Source organism: Pinus tabuliformis, chromosome 5_2 (genome assembly GCF_031772625.1).
Source record: "Pinus tabuliformis cultivar Carrire ecotype Pingquan chromosome 5_2, CPIR1, whole genome shotgun sequence".
In the NCBI taxonomy this organism is placed as follows: Eukaryota; Viridiplantae; Streptophyta; class Pinopsida; order Pinales; family Pinaceae; genus Pinus; species Pinus tabuliformis.
The window spans coordinates 303221458-303241612 of NC_142306.1; positions in this window are offsets into that span (position 1 = coordinate 303221458).

Sequence of the window (20155 nt, forward strand, 5' to 3'; positions counted from 1 at the left end):
CTTTGAATTTATCTATCTGGGGATACCAGTCTTTGTTCAAGGCCCTCTTGTGAAAGATGGGCAGTCCAAGATATTTAAATGAGGACCAAGATGTAGAGGCTGCAAAGCCTAGACATCTGGCAATGGAGTTTGCGGTTGAAGCAGGTATATTCCAGCAGTAGATATGGCATTTGCCCTTATTTAATTTGTTGCCCGAAGCCTTACAGTAGTCTTCCAGCACTTCTTTAAATTTAATTGCTGAAAGAGGAGTTGCAGCCCCTAGCAGCAAGGTATCATCAGCGAAGAGGGCGTGATTGATGCTCTTTACCCCTCTTGCAATGCACAGGCCAGCGATGTCTTGATCTTGTTGTTTCTTTTCTAAATAAAAGCTGAGGACAGAAGCCTGTAGCACAAAGAGGAGGGGTGAGAGGGGACACCCCTGCCTCAGCCCTCTAGAGGCTTTGAAAAACTCAGCAGCCCTACCGTTCACCAGGGGGGCAATCCAGGGTTCCAAAATACAAGCTCTAATCCACTTGATGAAATTTTGACCAAACCCCAGTTTGTGCAGGACATCAAACAAAAAGCTATGTCTAACACGATCAAATGCATTTGCTAGATCTAGTTTAATAACCATACCTTTTTCTTTTCGGCGAAGGCTGGAATGAATTGCCTCTTGGACCAGGACGAAGTTGTCCACAAGCTGCCTGCCATGAATAAATCCACCTTGATTCTTCGGGATGATTTTGGGGAGAATTTTCTTCAACCTGTTTGCTATCACTTTGTACCCAATATTACATAAAGAGATTGGGTGAAATCTATTGAAAGAGTTTGCACCTTTTTCTTTAGGGATGAGGGCGAGAAAAGCTGAATTTGTGCAACCTCCAATTTTCTGACATTCTTGGGACTTCTGAATCATTTTAAAGAACTCCTTCTCAACAATCTGCCAACAGGTCTGGAGAAAACTAGGTGTAAAATCATCCGGTCCCGGGGCTTTATCGGGATCCATTGCGAAGAGGGCGTCCCTGACTTCATTTTGATTGATTTTGCCTTCAAGAGCCCGATTCATTCTGGAAGTGATAAGGCTGGGGACAACGTCCAACAGATTATCGTTTTGACCAGCCTCTATGTCTTCCCTATACAGCTTCTCAAAATGTTCTGAGGCTGCCTTTTTGATGCTGGCAAAGTCCTTTAGGGTGCAGTTGTCTTCTTTGATTTCAGAGATGGAGTTACGGCATTTCCTGGCTTGAGCTTGTTTATGGAAAAAGGAGGAGTTTCTGTCACCAAATTTGAGCCAAAGACTCCTGGACTTGAGCCTCCAATATTCTTCTTCTGCCAGACAGGCCTTGTGGAAATTATGCTGAAGCTGAGCCTCCTTTTCCAGCTCTTCTTTAGTAATTTCAGCTGCTTCTAGATGGAGATGCTGATTCTCTAGAGCGCTTTGGATTTTTTTTCTTTCAGCAGCAGGGTTGGGCAAGGTCTTAACCCAATTTTTCAACATGACTTTTACTCTTCTAAGTTTTTCCTCCCAAACAAAAAAAGCGGAGCCCTTGACTGGATCTTTCCAGCAGTCTCTGACCTTTTCCATGAAGTCTGCCTCTTTGGTCCAAAGTGAGCTGAATCTGAAAGGTATAGGCCCCAGATCCTTGGGGGTCAGCAGCTCTAGACTAATGGGCTTGTGATCTGAAACACTGCTGTGAAGAATGCACATTCTAGCCTCTAGCCCAAGAAGTAAGAAGGAACTTTGAACCAAAAATCTATCAAGTCTTGCCGCTATGTAACCCGGACCAACTCTCTTATTTGACCAAGTGAACTTACCAGTAATCGGCTTAATGTCTAGCAGATCCCAGTCCTGCATGAGGTCTTCCGCTAATTCTCTTGCCGGATCCCTGACGATGTTGCCTCCTCTTTTTTCTGACGAGAGGAGGGTGAGGTTGAGATCTCTGGCTATGATTATATTTTCCAGGTTCTCTAGATCTGCCAGGCTTTTTATGGAGTCCCAACATATTTTTTTCTCACCTGCATTGTTAGGAGCATATACATTGAACAAGCAAATAATTTCCTTAGATTCTAAATGCTGCACTTTTAAAAAAATCCAATGAGTATTCAGGGACTCAGAGATTAATGAGAACTTATTAGGATTCCAGAGCGACCCAAGTCCTCCCGAAGCTCCACGGGCAGAGGTTGCATGCGCTCCGTCTTTATTCCAAAATTTTTTACTTGCTTGGAGGAAAGCTGAGTCCTCCAATTTAGTCTCCTGGATGAGAAGGATGTCCAGGGCTTCCAGTCTTATTAAATTGTTCATTGCTTCTTCCTTGGCTTTGGTGCCCATTCCCCTACAATTCCAGGAGACTATCTTCATCATTTATTTTTGCTGGGGTGAGCTCCTTTGGAGCCCTGGGATTGATTCCTCGTCATCTTCGGGGTTTTTGCCAGTAATTTCTCTAGTGTTGGCTGACTGCCCTGAAGTTTGTCCTTATAGGTTTCTTGCTCTCTTTTTTCCTTTGCAGACTTGCGTCCTCTTGTGGATCTTCTGGGAGATGATTGAGAGTCTCCTATTTCTCCTTCTTCCTCTGATTCCTCTGATTCTTGGGTTTCCTCCTCCTCTTCTGAAATCTTCCCTTTGGATCTCTCTGTTGCGCTTTTGGAGGAGGGGGAGGCTTTAGACGGAGTAACCTCCTTTGGGATTTCTGCCTCCTGAGAGATCATGATTGCAGATCCAAGGATCTCGAATTTATTCCCTTGGTTTTCCGTGGGAGGTTTCCGAGCAGGACCCGTCTGTGGGACTTTGGCATTTACGTTTGCATTCTTCTTATGAGAGGTTTTGGAGTGCTTTGCCTGGTTCCAGCCCTCTTCCTTCCCTTTTTCTTCCACACCATTGGACGGAAAATATTTGGTGAAATGTCCATAGGCGTGGCACTTCCGGCATTTGAACAACAGCTGCTCATAATCCAGTTTCTGTATATGAGTCCAGGGGCCTACGATTATTTTGATGGCTTCCGGTAGTCCGATCTCTAGATCTACCTCCACGCAAATTCTGGTGCAGTCATACTGATCTTTGTTGTTCGCCTTGTCTATAAATTTTCCAAGGGTATTTCCTATGTGCTTCAGAGAATCCCAATTCCAACAGTGTACTGGAAGGTTGGGGAGTCTCACCCACACCGGGACCGCTGTAGGCACATCCACTGCCGGATCGAAGTCTGGCGTCCATTTATTCAAATACAGGCCTTGGGGACCCATGAAGTAAGGGCCATTCTGGAAAATGAGATCTTTGTCCTCTTTTGCAGTAAACTCGAACAAAAAGTAGCCTCTCCCGAGGAAGAATGAGGTTACCTTGCCTTTAATCAATGGAGCCCAGTTCCTGGCAACCCAGTTCTCTGTGGATTTCGGGGAAGGCCAGAGACCTGTGAACTGGCCAACAAGGGCACGATCTTCCAGAGACAGAGCTACTTGGATCGGTCCTTCTGGCGGAAGGGCGATCTCAGGGATATCATCTAATTTCCTCACAAACTTTGCAGCCTCCGTGATCTTCTTCTTGGGCAGAGTGGCCAGCAAAGATTTGAAAGCCTCAGCGGCAGAGGGCGGAGGAGGGGAGGGAGGCCCCTGTGGGGGAGTCTGCGCCTCCATGTCGATCTAGCTTGGAAGCCCCAGCCAGGGCAAGCGGCCACGGCCAGCAGCAAATTGGCGGACGCACGATCGAACCTCTAGTCTGATGCAGAGCGTTATGTTACATCTGTTTTATTATTCATGAATAAGATTTCAAAATATTTCTATTGAATTAAAAGTTTATAAAATAATAATAAAAAATGTAAAAATATGTGATTTTTTTAAATTTCCAAATTATTTCATAGAGCATGATTTATCTTCAGCAATAATGATGCATGGTCATAATTCTCATTTCTTAAATAAAACTAAATTTACCTTTAATTATCTAATTGTAACAATTTGCAACTACATAAATACTCATTGTTTTAAAAGTTTATAAACAAATAAACTAATAATAATTTAAAAAATATATGTGATCTTTTTTAAATTTCCAAATTATTTTGAGAGGGCATGATTTATCTTGAGCAATAATGATGCATGGTCATAATTCTCATTTCTTAAATAAGACTAAATTTACCTTTAATTATCTAATTGTAACCGTTTGTAATTACATGATGATGATGGTTAACGTCCACTGAGACCAAAGTTTGGTCTATCGGACCTAAAGGAAACAAATTATTTAGTTTGATTTAAGATTTTATTCCTATGCTCAAAAAGCTTGGAGAGAAGCCTCTCAAGCTCACTATAATTTTGACATCGTAAAAAGCTAGGAAGGTTAGTATTGCAACAAAGATTATGAAACTGAGATCTAATGTGGTTGTATGCGGGGCACTCTAAGAGGAAGTGATTTTCATCCTCGATGTTCATATTCTCACACAGATGGTAGATTCTTTCCATCCATGGTGTTTTAGGAACTTCCCAACGACCCGTTTCACTATGGAGCTCATGAGAGTTCGTTCTAATCTTGGCTATATTAATTTTCTTCTTTGAGCTAGTTAAAACCGAGAGATACTTTTGATCTTCTAGGGTGGGTTTGATGACCCCCTTATAATATCTTAATTTTCTTTTAGCTGCTAAATCTTTCTCACACCACATTTTTTCTTTGAAATTAGAAGTAACAATATTTTCAATGTTATTAATGTTTTGCAATGCAACATTCTTGTCGATCTCCCAATGGTTTAACCAGGCCCTGGTGTCTTTATACCAACCTCATTTGAGCCTTAGGTGGTTTTGGCTAGAATTTAAAGCTAGCTTAGGAAGTCTATGGTCTCCTATGTTATTGAGTTTGTGCTTGTATAACAGAAGCCTAGTCATAGTTAGGCTCTCGATAGGGGAAATACCCACTTCTATAAGGAGAATAGGATAGGGTGTATTGCTTTTAATTTTGAGGTTATACGTTATAAAACGCTTATGGATTTGGTCAATCTTTCTCTAGGATTCTCTAAAGATGTTGCCACCCCAAACCTCACATCCATATAAGATAACAGGAGTGACTAAAGTTTCAAAGAGGAACTTCTTTCTATCGCACATTACGAGGTTTTCTGTACAATTATTTTCAAGACCAAAATAAGCTTTCCACCCCCCATTAATCCTTTTCTCAATGCTATAGTTCGAGGTACGCTTGTGATGAATATCAATTCTTAGGTACTTGTAAGAAGACACTTCCTCCAATTTACTATTTTCATACATAAATTAGCGTAAGTATCCTTCTTGGATTTGATAATCATAACTTTTGTTTTGTTAGTGTTAACAGTCATACCCATGGTAGAGCAAAAATCCTTAAGAAGTCTAAGTTGCTTATCAAGATCAGATGGGCACCTTGTGAGAAGAACAATTTCGTCAGCATATAGAAGAAGGATGATCGTGCCAGCACAACCTGCTTCCTCTAAACAACCTTCTAGCTTGTCGATGTAAATGCCAAATAGGGTAGGGGAGAGACGGAAACCTTGTTTAACTCCGAAATTACACTTAATATATTTCCACCCCCCATTAATCACATACATACTCTTTGTGAATTTTTTTGTTAATGAATATCAAATTGATGTTGTTAAAAAATAAATTATATACATATTTTTAATTATCTAATTGTACCTAGACATAGATTGAAAGTAAACAATTTACATATATATAAACAAGGTGAAAATCTATAATAAATTATTTTAGACAAAATATTTTTTTGACTCAATATAAATTATGATCATTTACATGTAATCAATGTACTCCTATTACTGAATTGCTAAATTATAATTATTATTAACAAAAACATATAATTGTTATTAACAAAAGCAACTAAATTAACAACTCGAATTAGGAGTTGTCTTTAGTGCGACTTTTTGGACTTTCCAGTGTCGGAATCCGGTAGAAAAAATTGAGGTGAAATCTTGATTTGTGTTATTTAAACTGGTTTTTTTTTACTGTATATATGGATTCAACACCCTGAAAAACCCTTATGGCACTTCGATTGTGCAGGGATTACCCATCAAGTTTGTCTTTTCAATAAATTCCTGCCATATTTTAGAAAAATATGATTGGAAAAACCCACCGGAAAAGCTTCGAAAAAGTCGCACTAAAGACAACTCGAACTATTATTAATATGGGTGAAAAAAATAAAACCTTAAAAGATTTGAAGATTTTATAGATTTTTTAAAACAGAAATATATATTATGAAAGTAAACCTTAAGTGCAATCAATCCAAAATAACAATTTGATATTTTGCAAGTCATTAATTAAAAGACAAGTTCCATAAGGATGCAAAGCTTTGCATTTATAAGCATTCTTTGAGTTCTTGAAGTTTACCAAACACAAAAGTCCATGTATAGCACGTCGAAGATCACGTGACAAAAAATGCTACACCACTTGGTAGAAAATCATTAATTTTCTCAAGATCTGATTTTCATGCATTTTTCTTTTATGTGTTTTTGCTTATCTTAATATTTTTGCACACTCAACCTTCTCAACTTTATTCCCAAAGATAATTGTTCCAGTGTGTGTTATGTTGAGCATGGTACTAGTTTCTTGCATAGTGTTTCATCGTCAAATTTGCTATAAAAGGACTACTAGTGAGCAGGAGAAGGGCATTCTAGCGTTTATGGAACCTCTCAACTCCATAACTCCTTCCATTGAGAATTTTTTAAATTATTATTTTTCACAGTCCCCACGAGATATTCTTATTCTCAGATTAGAGCATACACCAACAATTTGGCACACAAGATTGGTAAGGGGGTTTTGGAACTGTTTATAAATGGAAACTCCCAAGTGGACGTCTCATAGCGGTCAAGATGTTGGATGAATCAAAACAAAGTGAACATTAATTCATTGCAGAAGTGGCTACGGTGGAGAGAACATATCACGTTAACTTGGTTCGCCTCTTGGGTTATTGTTTCCAGGGATCAAAAACAACTTTGGTTTATGAATACATGGTTAATGGTTCTCTCAACAAGTATGTCCATGGAGACCATGAGGCCGAGTTGGATTGGAAACAATTGTACTCTATTGCACTTGGTATAGCTCGTGGTATTGCCTACTTGCATGAAGATTGTAAAATTTGCATCTTGCATTGCGATATAAAGCCCCACAATGTCCTACTTGATGCTAATTTTTTGCCAAAAGTTGCAGATTTTGGTCTAGCTAAAATATCCAATAGAGGGGAAAGTCACATATTTGTAGCTAATAGAGGAACACTAGGTTATGTTGCCCCAGAGATGTGGTCAAGAATGTATGGATCTGTGACTGATAGATTTGATGTTTACAACTATGGTATGTTGCTTATGGAGATGGTGGGAGGAAGAAAGAATGTTGATTTTAACAACAAAGAGAGTAGATCAAGCAAATTATTTTATCCCAAGTGGGATTTTAAGTAGGTCGAGATGGGTGAGTTCAGGAATCTCAGAGAAGGAAACATGTCGGAGGAAGTTGAAGTGATAGCCAAAAAGTTGAGTTTAGTCGGACTGTGGTGCATCCAGTTCAATGCTTCTCATCGGCCTCCGATGACCAAAGTCATCCAGATGTTAGGAGGAGTCATTGATATTGGAAATCCTCCATTTCAATTTCCTGTTGACACACTTATGCAACCATCTACATCAAACCTATCTTTTTAAACCTTTGCATTGGAGATTGAAATGATAAATCCCAAAATTACATATGCTGCCACGCACTTCTGGGGAAGTAGCACACACTACCAACAATAACATGACTAAGTCACTTCTATTATGTCACTTTTACTCTTGTAAATTATATTCATAGTTTTTTGGGCCATGAAAAAGTTCCAAGGAAAACCTAAGAAACATAATTTTATACTATATACTAGATACTTCTAATATGATCTCAACCGACAGAGAACAACTCTGAAGTTTCATATTTGTTTTGCTCAATACAAGAATATTTATTTCTTTTGATTCTAAAACAGAATATTTAATTAAAATTGTTCATGTGTTTATCTGTAACATTTCATGATTGTGTATCGATCGACAATAATATTGAAATTGTAAACTATTTTAGTATGCTCTATTAAACTGATTTTTTTTTTCTTTTTAAATCCAAATTTTCCAATTTGTTTAACCAATCTTCATGTATGGTTCATATAACAAAATAGGATCTGTAATCTTCCATAACATTAACTAAAATGGGCCATCATGCAATGCCCATACATATTTTATTTTTGGTTATGCTTTAATTTTTCCTTCTGAAAATTTATCTATTTAGAGTTGAGGGCCTACTTGGGATTTGCCATGTCCTTTTTCAATATACTTCTTTTGTCATTCATTCAAAATATTTTGTTGTCATTCGTTCCAGAATTTTACGTATAATTATAAGTTGAGCAATTATTTTCATTGTAGCTGAAATGTCATTTCATGCTCACACGTGTGATTTTAAAAGTCCACAGGGATTTATCAATCATCAAAGCAAATATTTCAAAATGCAAACCGTCTTTTTTATTGCAAAACATGAAAATATATTTGCACCCGCAAAAATTTGATTCCTGTAAATTAGGAATTAAAATGAATCTATACACGTTCCTAAACATCTATACATGTTTAATTCACCTAAGCCTGCCGTATCATCTTGCTTAAACCACCTTGATTATTGTCTCTCTATTATTTTGGCGCGAGGATAAATCAAACTATACAAACAATTATTTGATCTATCAATTGTATGTTCCTTTACCTCATCAGATACAAATATTGGACAAATGTAGGCCAAAAGGGTATCATTTGTTTATGGAGTAAAAAGTGACTTATATAAGGGATGCACCATATTAATGATTTCACAAGATGCTAGGATAGATATCAATTGTAAATGAAAGAACTTTACATACAAGTTCCAGGTGAAGGTCTAGATAGGCAGCTACTACTACTTTCCATCAATGTATATGCACAAAGTAGCTGGGGGATTTGGAGGGCTAACTGTTGCCAATAGGCCCTTCATCCATGTTTTGTTCCCTACTCCTAGTGGTGATATCACTCTATTCATAAGTGATTGGTACAAGACCAATAACATAGTAAGTTGTTAATCCATCCTCCACCCCCTCCCCCCCCACACAAAAAAAAAGAAAAAAGAGATTGACTATGTCCACCAGAATGTTCTCTTAGACTTATCTCACCAATTTCTAGCTTTAGGCAGATCCTTAGGAGAACACTTCACATGGGTAGATCACTTGGTAAACTTGATTTTGTTCTCATTAATGGTCGTGGGCTAGCAAGTGGTGCAACAATCACAATGGATCAAGGTATATTGCAATTCTCTATAGCAAGGCAGGTTGCTAGAATTTTTGTGGATGCATCTAGGTACTCAATGATCCACAAGATGTAGTTTGTTTCAATTTTATTTGATGGCATATCTTGCGTGTTCAATTCATTTACTTATATATCTAAAATGAGCCATCTATTTATCTGTAGGAAAAACTTATTGCCTCTGGATTTCAAATGTGGAATTGTCATCCTCTTTGAACTTCACGATCCAACATCATAAATTGAAGCTCATGGAGGTGGAAGGATATGAAATTGTTCAAAATGTCTATGATTCTCTTGACATTCATGTCAGCCAAAACTACTATGTTCTTGTCACCGCGAATCAGCCATCTCAAGACTATTACATGGTTGCATCTACTCATTTTACTAATACAGTTCTCGTTGTCACTTTTCACTAAAACAATTCTTAGAACAAGGCCTATAGACCATTTCCAAAATCCCCAATAGAGATTGTTTGGTATTTCAACCAGGCGAGATCTGTTAGGTTTGGTTTTCGCCTTGCTTACTTTGGTTCTAGCATCATGTGCCTTGGGATGGATATTCGTATAGATTTTACAAAGAGATAGATGCATGAGTATGCTTATTTCTTAATGTTGTTATAATTGTTGGGAAATGAAGATAAATGAACGATTCTGGAAAGTGAGGATGGCTATAAAAATTTATATTCCTAAAAGATTCATAGGTAAACTAGGGTTGAATTCTAAAATATACATCAAGTGCAAGAATGATGATAGTTACATCCATATATGTACTCAAGTTCTCAATTTTGAATGTAAATTGTTGTGCACATGGTATGTGACAGCCAATGTAGCTCATCCTAAACCAAAAGGATCTTACTAGTATGGAAACATCAATTGATCCAGGGGCTCTAGAAATGCTCAAAATTCAGAAGTGGCTCAAAAATCAAATTTCTCAGATTTCACCCAACCCAGGACTAGATCGTAGTGCTCTTCGTCCTGATTCCAATGACGTGAATGACACTCAAATCTGAGTTCGTATGCTCAAGGTATTCACAGTCAAAGTTTTGGTCAAACTAGGCCCAGTGGCAGCCACTAACAAGGCAACAATTTGGAATTTTCCGGTGCATGGATTTCAGCCACCAGAACGGGTGAATTTGTTGCCTCTTTAATTTGTCCAATGATTGTTAAAAACCGCCACCAAATTTTGAACTATTATATATATGGGGTGGCGCGTCGCCACCCCCCACCAACATATGGTTAAATGATATTATGTGGTGGGTGGGCCACCCACCAATGGACCCTCCCAACCCACTAGTCAATATAATGAATACGTATGGAGGTCAGTGGGGTTCGAACCCACCCGACACAGGTGGATCGGCCTACCAACGGGCGGCCCTACTTTTTAAAACCGCCGAAACCATATAACCCACATGCCGCCGCATACAGAAAATGAACGTAACCAATGAGACTTGAACCCATGTCGGCCATGTGGCCTGCCCGCCCCAAGCGGCGGCCCTGATACCAACATCCCTCCAAATTACACCAAAAATGAAAAATTAACCAACGAAATATACCACCGTGCCAACAAAATGATTGCCCAGGTTAGGTTTTGAATCTAGGCCATGTGCGCCAAACTGGGGCCAAATACCAACAGGCCAGTGAGCCTTCCATTGGTTACTTCACCTAAGAACATTTACATAACCCAAGATTTCTCATTTGCCAAGGGAGATAAGAGGTGGAATGGAGCCGAGGAACCTTGAACACGCCGGAACCTAGAGCCGAGACAAAGCCTTGCACACATGATTATCGAGGCAAGATTATTCCACAGAATTATTTCATGCAGAACCAATGAGGAATCTAAAATATTCCTTGGAGGGCAAAAATTCACAGTGACTGAATCATGCCAAGTTTATACTCAAACGAACCATAATTTCGCAGGGAACGTGATGGTGTGGTCCATTTCCTCATATGAGTAGCATAATTCCAGGCAGTCAAAAGTGATGAATCTTTGCAGAATCTTGAGGTATCTAAAAGATTCCCTTAGAGGCTGTTTTTTGATAGAGGCAGAATGATGTCGACTTTACAGTCAGTTTTCTCAAAATTTTGCAAGGAGTGCAGTGGTGTGCTTAGAATTTACATCCGAGCAACAGATTCTTCACCTGTCTCCAAGAAGGAATCTTTGGGGGAATCTTTGAGATTCTCGGGGGTCTAGATTTTGACGGTGCCAAAAAAGGGTAAAGTTTATAGTCGTTTGACACAATTTCGCACCACAAATTCAACGGTGCAGTCCATTTTGTCAGCAGAGCTGCAAATTTTCAAGCCATCCCCGGAAGTGGAGGTATATGATGTACTGATGACATGTCTTTCTTTTGATTTGTTGAGATGATGTTTTTCTTGTGGAGATCCTTGTTACCATTATGTATAAGGATACTTTTATGCCATGTCATGTGAGAATTTGTTATCTTGTCATGATAAAGGAGGATCCATATGAGTGAGAGTTCCTATAGGAGGACGTCTCATGGAGAGACATGCTACTCTAGCTAAAGGAGTTTGCCCTTGTAATGATAAAGAATATACCATGCACATCATCTTCATCTTTCAGCATTTAATGAAGTGGCCTCCCCACTCTTGACATCGGGCCCAGAGACGTAACCCACACTGGGTGAACTGCGTTATCAATGTGTGTATGTTCTTTGATTAGATGGTTGCCATTATGTTTCCTCTTTTTTAAAGTATGCACATGTGTTTTTTCATACTCTTTCACATGAAATTATGCTAACATCACATAAGTAAAATATCTTGTTTAATTCCGGTAGCTGAGAGATACAGATCAAGTTTAGTGTTAGAGTAGTCTTTTCGCTGATGTTAATTGCGAGTGTGAATGATTGAAAGTGCAACAAGAAGGAAAATTGAGGATGACAAAGATCTCTAGGAGGCCTTCTACAGGATGTCAAACATGGTAGATTTAATGTACGCAAATTATGAGGAGAAGATGGCAAGAGAGGAACAGGAGAAAGAAAGAGCAGAGGACGATGCTCCATCTCCATCTTCCAATGTTTATTCATATTCTTCATCATATTCTCATCATTCAGATGAGGAGATCAATCAAAGCCTTCAAGTAGAGAATGCCGAATTAAGGAGACTTCTACGAGAAGAAAAAGAGGGGAAGCAGAGATTGCAACTTCGATTACTAGCCACGAAGGAGGCCTTGGAAAAGTTGAAGTGCAAAGAAGGCTTGGTGAAACCATCATTACCTGCTTCAGAATCGACAGCTGAGGTAAAAAATGTTGATCGTTCTTCAATTTCATTTTCACGTGACACTATTTCTATTGGAAGCCTTGAGGTATCCATTTCAGGAACCAACCTAAGATTCCTTACCAAGATGGCATACCTTGAAGGAGAGCGTTCGAAGGTAGTAGAAGATTCCAAGGAATTTTCAAAGCCATCGTAGAAAGAGGATGATTGGAACGCATCACAATCCTCCCATGACAGTGCACATTGCAGAGGAAGAGCTAAAATCGCCATGATTGCACCAGAGACAATCAAAAGAGGTATAAAAAGTCTCAGTATTCTAAAGTTCATTTTGATTACAAGCATATTGTTAATGATGAGCAAAAATCATGGCATAGAAAACCATGTAGTTTTTGTGGTTTGCATAACCATGTGGTTGTCGAGTGTTGGAAGAGAATGGCAACAAGAAAGAGGACGAGGTGTGAAAGGCCTTCTCCACATCAGGGAAAGAAGAAGGTTAAGCAGGTTTGGAGGAAGAATACTTTTTTTCAATCATTGCAACAGAGGTGGACATCAAAGAGCCACATGTTGGAGGCTCCATCCAGAACAACGTCTCAAAAAGGACAAAGCGCGGGTGCAAGAACCAGTTGGTAAAGATGTTCAACAAGTGAATCCGCCACAGGGAGATGACCCATTCACTTTGTTGAGTAAGAGATGGTTTTACTAGATATGGTAGCTTTTCATGGCTGCATTTTGTAAATCATGTGTTGTAATATAATTGTAAAAGTGATGATGTGTTTTCCATCACTTATTAAAGCAATGATGATGTTTTTGGCCTTTAACATAGTTACCGATCAAACGGGAAATATTACCTCAAAACGAGTACTCGCGCCCAAAAATCCCAAAAAAACATGAAAAAACTCCTTGAAATCGAAAAGTGTTGATGCCGGAATAAAATTTTTTGGTTTTTGGTTTTTGGTTTTTGTTTTTTTGTTTTTGTTTTTGGTTTTTTGTTTTTTATTTTTCGTTTTTTGTTTTTGTTTTTGTTTTCTTTTGTTTTTTGGTTTTTTTGTTTTTGGTTTTGTTTTTTTTTTTGTTTTGTTTTGTTTTTTGTGTTGTAATATAGTTGTAAAAGTGATGATGTGCTTTCTGCTTATTAAATCAATGATGATGTTTTTGGCCTTTAATGTAGTTACCGATCAAACGGGAACTACTACCTCAAAACGAGTACTCGAGCCCAAAAATCTAAAAAAAAACATGAAAAAACACATTGAAATCGAAAAGTGTTGATGCCGGAATAAATTTTTTTGTTTTTTATATTTTTTGTTTTTGTTTTTGTTTTTTTGTTTTCTTTTGTTTTTTGTTTTTTTTTTGTTTTTTTTTTTGTTTTCTTTTGTTTTTGTTTTTGTTTTTTGTTTTCAAAGTAATTTTTCAATATTTTTTTAAAAATAACAGTAAAAACAATAAAACCCATTTTGTTTGGTGCAAAAAACACCTTGAAATCGAAAAGTGTTGATGTCGGAATAACGGTTTTTTGTTTTGTTTTTTTTTTTTCAAGGTACATTTTCAAAACTTTTTAGTAAAGATGTTGAAAACAAAATATCGTGACTTTGAAAACTTTGAATTTCCAATGATTTTCAAGCATGACATTAACGATAAAATATCGCGTCTTTGAAAACCGTTAAAATTCCAACAATTTTTAAGCATGACATTAAATTTAAAATATAACTTCTTTGAAAAACCTTAAAATCCCAACAATTTTCAAGCATGGTGCTAAGAAAAAATATTTTTTATTGTTTTCAGCCATAACATAAAAGATAAAATATCACGACTTAGAAAAACATTAAAAATCTTGACAATTTTTCACCATGGAATTAAAACAAAAAATTATGACTACAAAACAATCTTAAATTTTCAAAATATTTTAAGCATGACATTATGGAAAAAATTTATGACTAAAAAAAATTAAAAAATGAACACTTGAATGAAAGAGTTATTATACCAAGAGTAATTTTTTTAAATGCTAAATGTATAGCGATTTTGAAATCTTAGGCTAAGACAACTTGATACATTGCGAAAAAAATTAAAAATCAACTATCAAATTGACATGCAGTGTAGATGAGCTCAACCCATTGTAATGAAAACTTAAAGGCCAACCATGAAATTAACACATTGTGGGGGAGACACAATTCATTATAATGAAAAAGTTAAAATCAACTATCAAATTGCACATAATGGGATCAGGTTGCTAGACAAGCATCGACACATACCCTATAATATATATATATATATATATATATATATAGATATATATATATATATATAAGAAAACAAAAATAAAAATATTGAAAAAAAAATAAAAAAAAATAATAACAAGTAATAAAACATAGAAAAAAACATGACAAAAAAACTCAAATATAAAAAATATATAGTAATGACATAAAAAAAATTGTAAAATGTAAAAAAAATTAACCATACCATGTAAAATTTAGAAAGAAAAAGAAAAAAAAAGAGTAAAATAAAATAAAAACCAAATAAAAATATTTAAATTTAAAAAGAAAATAAAAAAAAAATTCAAAATAAACAAAAAAAACTTGAATTAAAATAAAAAAAAAATAAAAAAATAAAAATAAACGATTAAAAAAAACAATTAAAAAAATAAAATTAAAAAAACAATTAAAAAATAAATAAATAAAACAATTACAAAATACGACAACCTCACCACGCTGCCCTTTGCCCTCCCTCACTCTCCTCGCCTGCCTGCCCTCGGTCCTCTCCGTCCTTGCTTTCCCCTCTCGCCTTCCCTACCCGGCCCACACCCCATGCCTCGCCCTCACCCACCTCCCTCACCCCCCTTCCCTCCCCACCCTCGGCCCTCCTCCTCCCTCCCCTCCTCTCTCCCTCCCCCACTTAGCCTCTACCCCATCCCCCTCCCTCACCCACCCCCCCTCCCCACCCTTGGTCCTTCCCCTCTCCTCTCTGCCCAGGCCCCCAGCCAGCGGCGAAGAGGGGCCCGGGCATGTTATTGGGAAATCTAGTGTCTATGCAGAGCTGCTAGTCCCACTAAGACGGGTAGCTATCTTAGAAACAAATAGATTAAAGTTACTTTCGCTTTCCTTTATGAGAAGTAGATATGAGAGGATCAAATAATACAAATCTCAATCCTTCGCTCGGTTCTTTGCTTATTCCTTCTCCTCACCGACTGGTCTTTGCCGCTTCTCCCTTGACCACTCCGCTTCAAAGAGTACTTGTAAAGTCAAAGCAGCATAATACCTTCAAAGTGCAGAGATCTACAATCATAAACAACACAGGACCAGATATATATTGACCACACAAATGTATATACTATCAAACATACAAGAATGTGGAGGAAAACTTGAATAACTTTATTAATATGAAGATTAGAAGAGAGGATTACAACCCATTGTTCTGACCCAATGTCATCCTCCCAGCATGAAAGCCCTTCTTCGCCTCATGAAAAGCTTAGATCACCCAACACTATGATATTCCACTAGGAAACCAACAACACTTCCTTACAAGATACAAAATTCCAGCCTCTGGATCTCTGGGATGAGGGATCCATATATAGATGATTGCAGGGAGGTGATTCAGCTTCTAGGATTTTGATTAGTGTCTTCTCTCTGATAGTTCTTGATTCCACTTGGAGATTGATGATCTCTTACTCATCCCTGGGTGAATTTAGAGAGGCAAGTGTCACAGGAGAAGTTTCTGGAGGATTCCATGATCATCCACCTTGCAAACTGTCTCTGCCATTTGTCCATTCTCGCCCATTGCACCCTAGAGAAGGGCTTTCCAGTATGCATCGCACCTTTTCCACTGGGTAGGTGAGATGCATCGTACCCTAAGCACTGAGCAACCTGTATGGTCCAGTTTTGACCAGTTCTGAGTAGTTTCCTGTGGAGAACTTCTGGGAGATGATGTAATCATATGACCTTGTTCCTTTAGGGCATGAAACAACACTTTTAGGGACTCAGGATCCCTTGGTTTATGGACATATATGATTGGGATTGCAGTGCCCAAAAATATCTATAACAGTTGCCCCCTAAAGCATGAGGTCGTTAATTTTTTGATGTCGGGTGAAATGCTTTATCATGAGGATCCGAGGTTTTTCGAACTGGAAGGCGACCTGTAATAAGATACAATACAATACATTATCTTCATAATATTTTCATGATCTAGTTGAGGCAGGCATTTCCATGCTCAGCTTTATAAATTCATTTTCATGTACATAATATAGACAACCGTCTGTGCGGCAGACTGATGATTCTAATAGAGCCATCATCCTTTGATTTAGATGATTATCTGTGCAGCAATGATGTACATTTGATGTCTTTATTTTCCTGAATATATCGCAGCCCGGATGGATGAAACTAGATCCGGGGTCTTCAAACTCGTCCAATCTTTGCCCGAAGTACAAGTCGATCCATGTGAAAAATGTTCTGGAGTCGAACATGGAAAGACATCGCCTGATTACCAGCCAATGATGTAAGCTGTTAACAGGCGCAAGAGGAATCACCGATAATGATGATGACCCTCAAGGTACAACAATACAATTCGCGTGGTGTGAAAATGGGACTTGTCGTCGAACACTACGAAAAATATCTCGGTCGAAGGCCATTGATGTAAACCTGTCACCGAAAGTGAGAAACTTGCCATTGAGGCATGCAAGCTTCAAAGTACTGAAAGGGTTGTTCCTAGGTCGACTTCTTGGATAATGAGCTAATGTCGACAAGAAGTGACCCATCGTAGGAGGGCCTTAATGAATCCCACATCTATGACATGGAACGGAGCAAATGACTTTTGGAGGTGAAAACGATCTGATGATATAGGGTTCAGGGTGGCGGTCATGAAAGAATGAAGCATAACGGTATTTCAGTGGATGAGACGCAAGATGGGTTGGTGAATTCTCTCATCAAATTCTCTTGAACATATCGGTGACACTTGAAATGGATTGGTAGCGTTAACCCCAAAGGTGGATGGTACGATGGACCAATGGTAATATGACCGGTGAACGAAATAACCCAACCCGACTCAGACGTGGAGTGAAAGTGTCATGTTCAAGAGCGACTTTGCTACCAATAAAGTTTTTTCAAGTTCTCTTCCCAATTTTTTCCCAGTCATTGCTGACCAGTGCTGCTTTATTTTTATCAAGCTTGAGGAGGATAACATATGCTTGTTCTATAATTTTCCCTTCAAGCAAACCCTTCGCTATGTTTTAACGAGCTTAGCGACAGTGAAACTCGTTCTTGTCTATATGGACAAGTTTGTCGCTATTGGTTTTAACGAGTTTAACGAGAAAGATAATTCGGTCCTTTTCAGTTTTAGAGACTCTGAAAGGGACGTAAAGGAAACTCCAATAATCCTTTTTCGTCATATAATCCCTTAAGTTCAAAAAAGTATAAAATAATACGAAAGGGATGAATTTTCGATAATTTTAACGAGATGAAAAAAACAAGCGCTCGATCTTTTTGTGTAATAATCCCTCAGGTCCAAAAAGATTAAAATCTAGAGGAGGGATAGCACTCCCAATAGCTTTAACGAGTTGGAGAGGCCAACTGCTCGGTAATCTTTTCATATTTTACGAGTCAAACGAAAAGAGCTTAAAGGAGACTCGTTTTTTGAGGAACGAGTGATAATTTCAGGTAGCAGCTGATTCCAGGTAAGGTTTGGAATTTTCCAATCACGACAGTGTCACAAGGATGGCTAACAGGATCACTCTTCGCAGCTGTTCCTCAAAAGGGGTAAAAAATCAAATGGAGGCATATGATTAGCTAAAACAGAGTGGAGGTGATGACGAGAACACGACCAAGGCTCAAAAGCTGATGATAATGAATTCACAATGGTTATTTACTGGAAATTAGTTCATTTTTTAATGAGCTTAAACTCTGGGGAAACATTTGCTCATTGCTTAGGTTTAATTTTTAACGAGCTTGAACTTCACATAAAAACTACTCGTGCCAGTCGTATAATAAGGATGTCTCATCGATAGATTCCATTTTTATGGAGCTTGAACCTTTCGAAGCTTTTCTCCCTATCCTTCCCTTATGTAAGCTAGGAACAACCAATCCTACGAGTTTAAAGGGTTTGAGAATCCTACAAACTAAGAAAATAAATGGTCGCTCTTCACTCACATGCTAAAAGGTTTGCATGCCCCCAGGTATAGTGAAGTAGAGTTTCGAGGTTACCCCTCAATTTGCAAACAAAACATTTGCTTTGTCAGGAAAGGCCTACCTTTTATAGGTTACCCCTCAATTTGCAAACAAAACATTTGTTCTATCAGGAAAGGCATACCTTCTAACGGAGGTATCTTATCTGGTCTAATCCCATTTTCCCATACAGACGGGTGTCGGACCAGTCATATATCCTTCGCTGAAACCTACTCTATACCTAGAGTTTTCCTGCCGGAGCAGACCAGGGCGCATGCCCCCTGGGTTTCAGTCACGACCCCCTGAATTACTCGCGTTCTTCAGGTGGACGAACTGGAGATTGATGAGACATTCCTTGCATGAAAAGACCATTTAGGGATGGCATTTGACTATTATCTATGTGTGAGCCGGGGAACGAAAGCTGGTCTACAAGCTGGACCACTCGGCCTTCATATGGAAAACACATTACTCGAAAGAGTGAGGAGACAATGGCTCCCATGCAATAAATATAGTCACGCCCAAGGAGTAGATTATAGTCTAGAGGTCCTTGGACTACCATTACGTTCATATAAATGGTTTTCCTTCTCAACGTTATAGGCACATTGGGGAGGATCCCTAATGGTAAACTGGTTCCTTTATCGAAGCTTGTCAGATTTCTCATCTCAGGCAGAAGCGATGGCGAACCAAGCACTTTCCAAGCAGTTGAGGAAAGGATACTCACAGAAGCCCCTTCATCTATGATGGTACCGACCATGACCATTTTGTAAGCTTGTACAATGATTCAGAATGGTACATTAGCTGGTAAACGGGGTCTGCCTAGTAGATTCTAGTCGAAGGAAACGACTAGGTTGCTTGGAGGTGGGACCAAATAGACGGCTGGATATGACTCTGACGAACTTCCTTCCTATGGTAAAGGAATGGGTAGATTGCCCCCATGTTCATCGGAGTCTGTGTTTACGAAAAGAATTTGAACGGTGTCGTTCTCATTCTCTTCGGTGATTGTATCATCTGAAGATGGACCTTCTGAAGACAAGACCGGGTTAACTGTCGCCTCAACCTTTTGACTTTCGTCTGGTATGGATTCAGCGGGTTTATCTTCAACGATAGATGCTTCGACCGACCATAATGGTGTGTCAGTCAGATTTTCAACTAGTGATGGACTTGGCAAGAGTTTCTTGTATCCAGGAGGAAGCCATAGCGGTGAAGCAGGACGGTTATCCAAGACTCTTTTAGCTTCATCTAGGAAGGGACAACGATGGATGACGTGATCGCCTTCACACAGTTTACAAGGAAATTTACATTTCCTTTTCTGTCCAAATACTTCGCTTTCACTAGTTGACGGTGTACTTTCAACATGATCTTCAGAGGTTGATGACACCGGATTGTGCAAACGAGGAGACCAGTCCCTTAAGATCCGAGGGATGCAAGGAAAATCTCGATGATAGTGGTTTCCTTTGCAAATGACAAATGGAGATTTAGGCTTGGACAGTGTAGTGTGTGCATTTTCACTAGACGATGCCCGGTTACC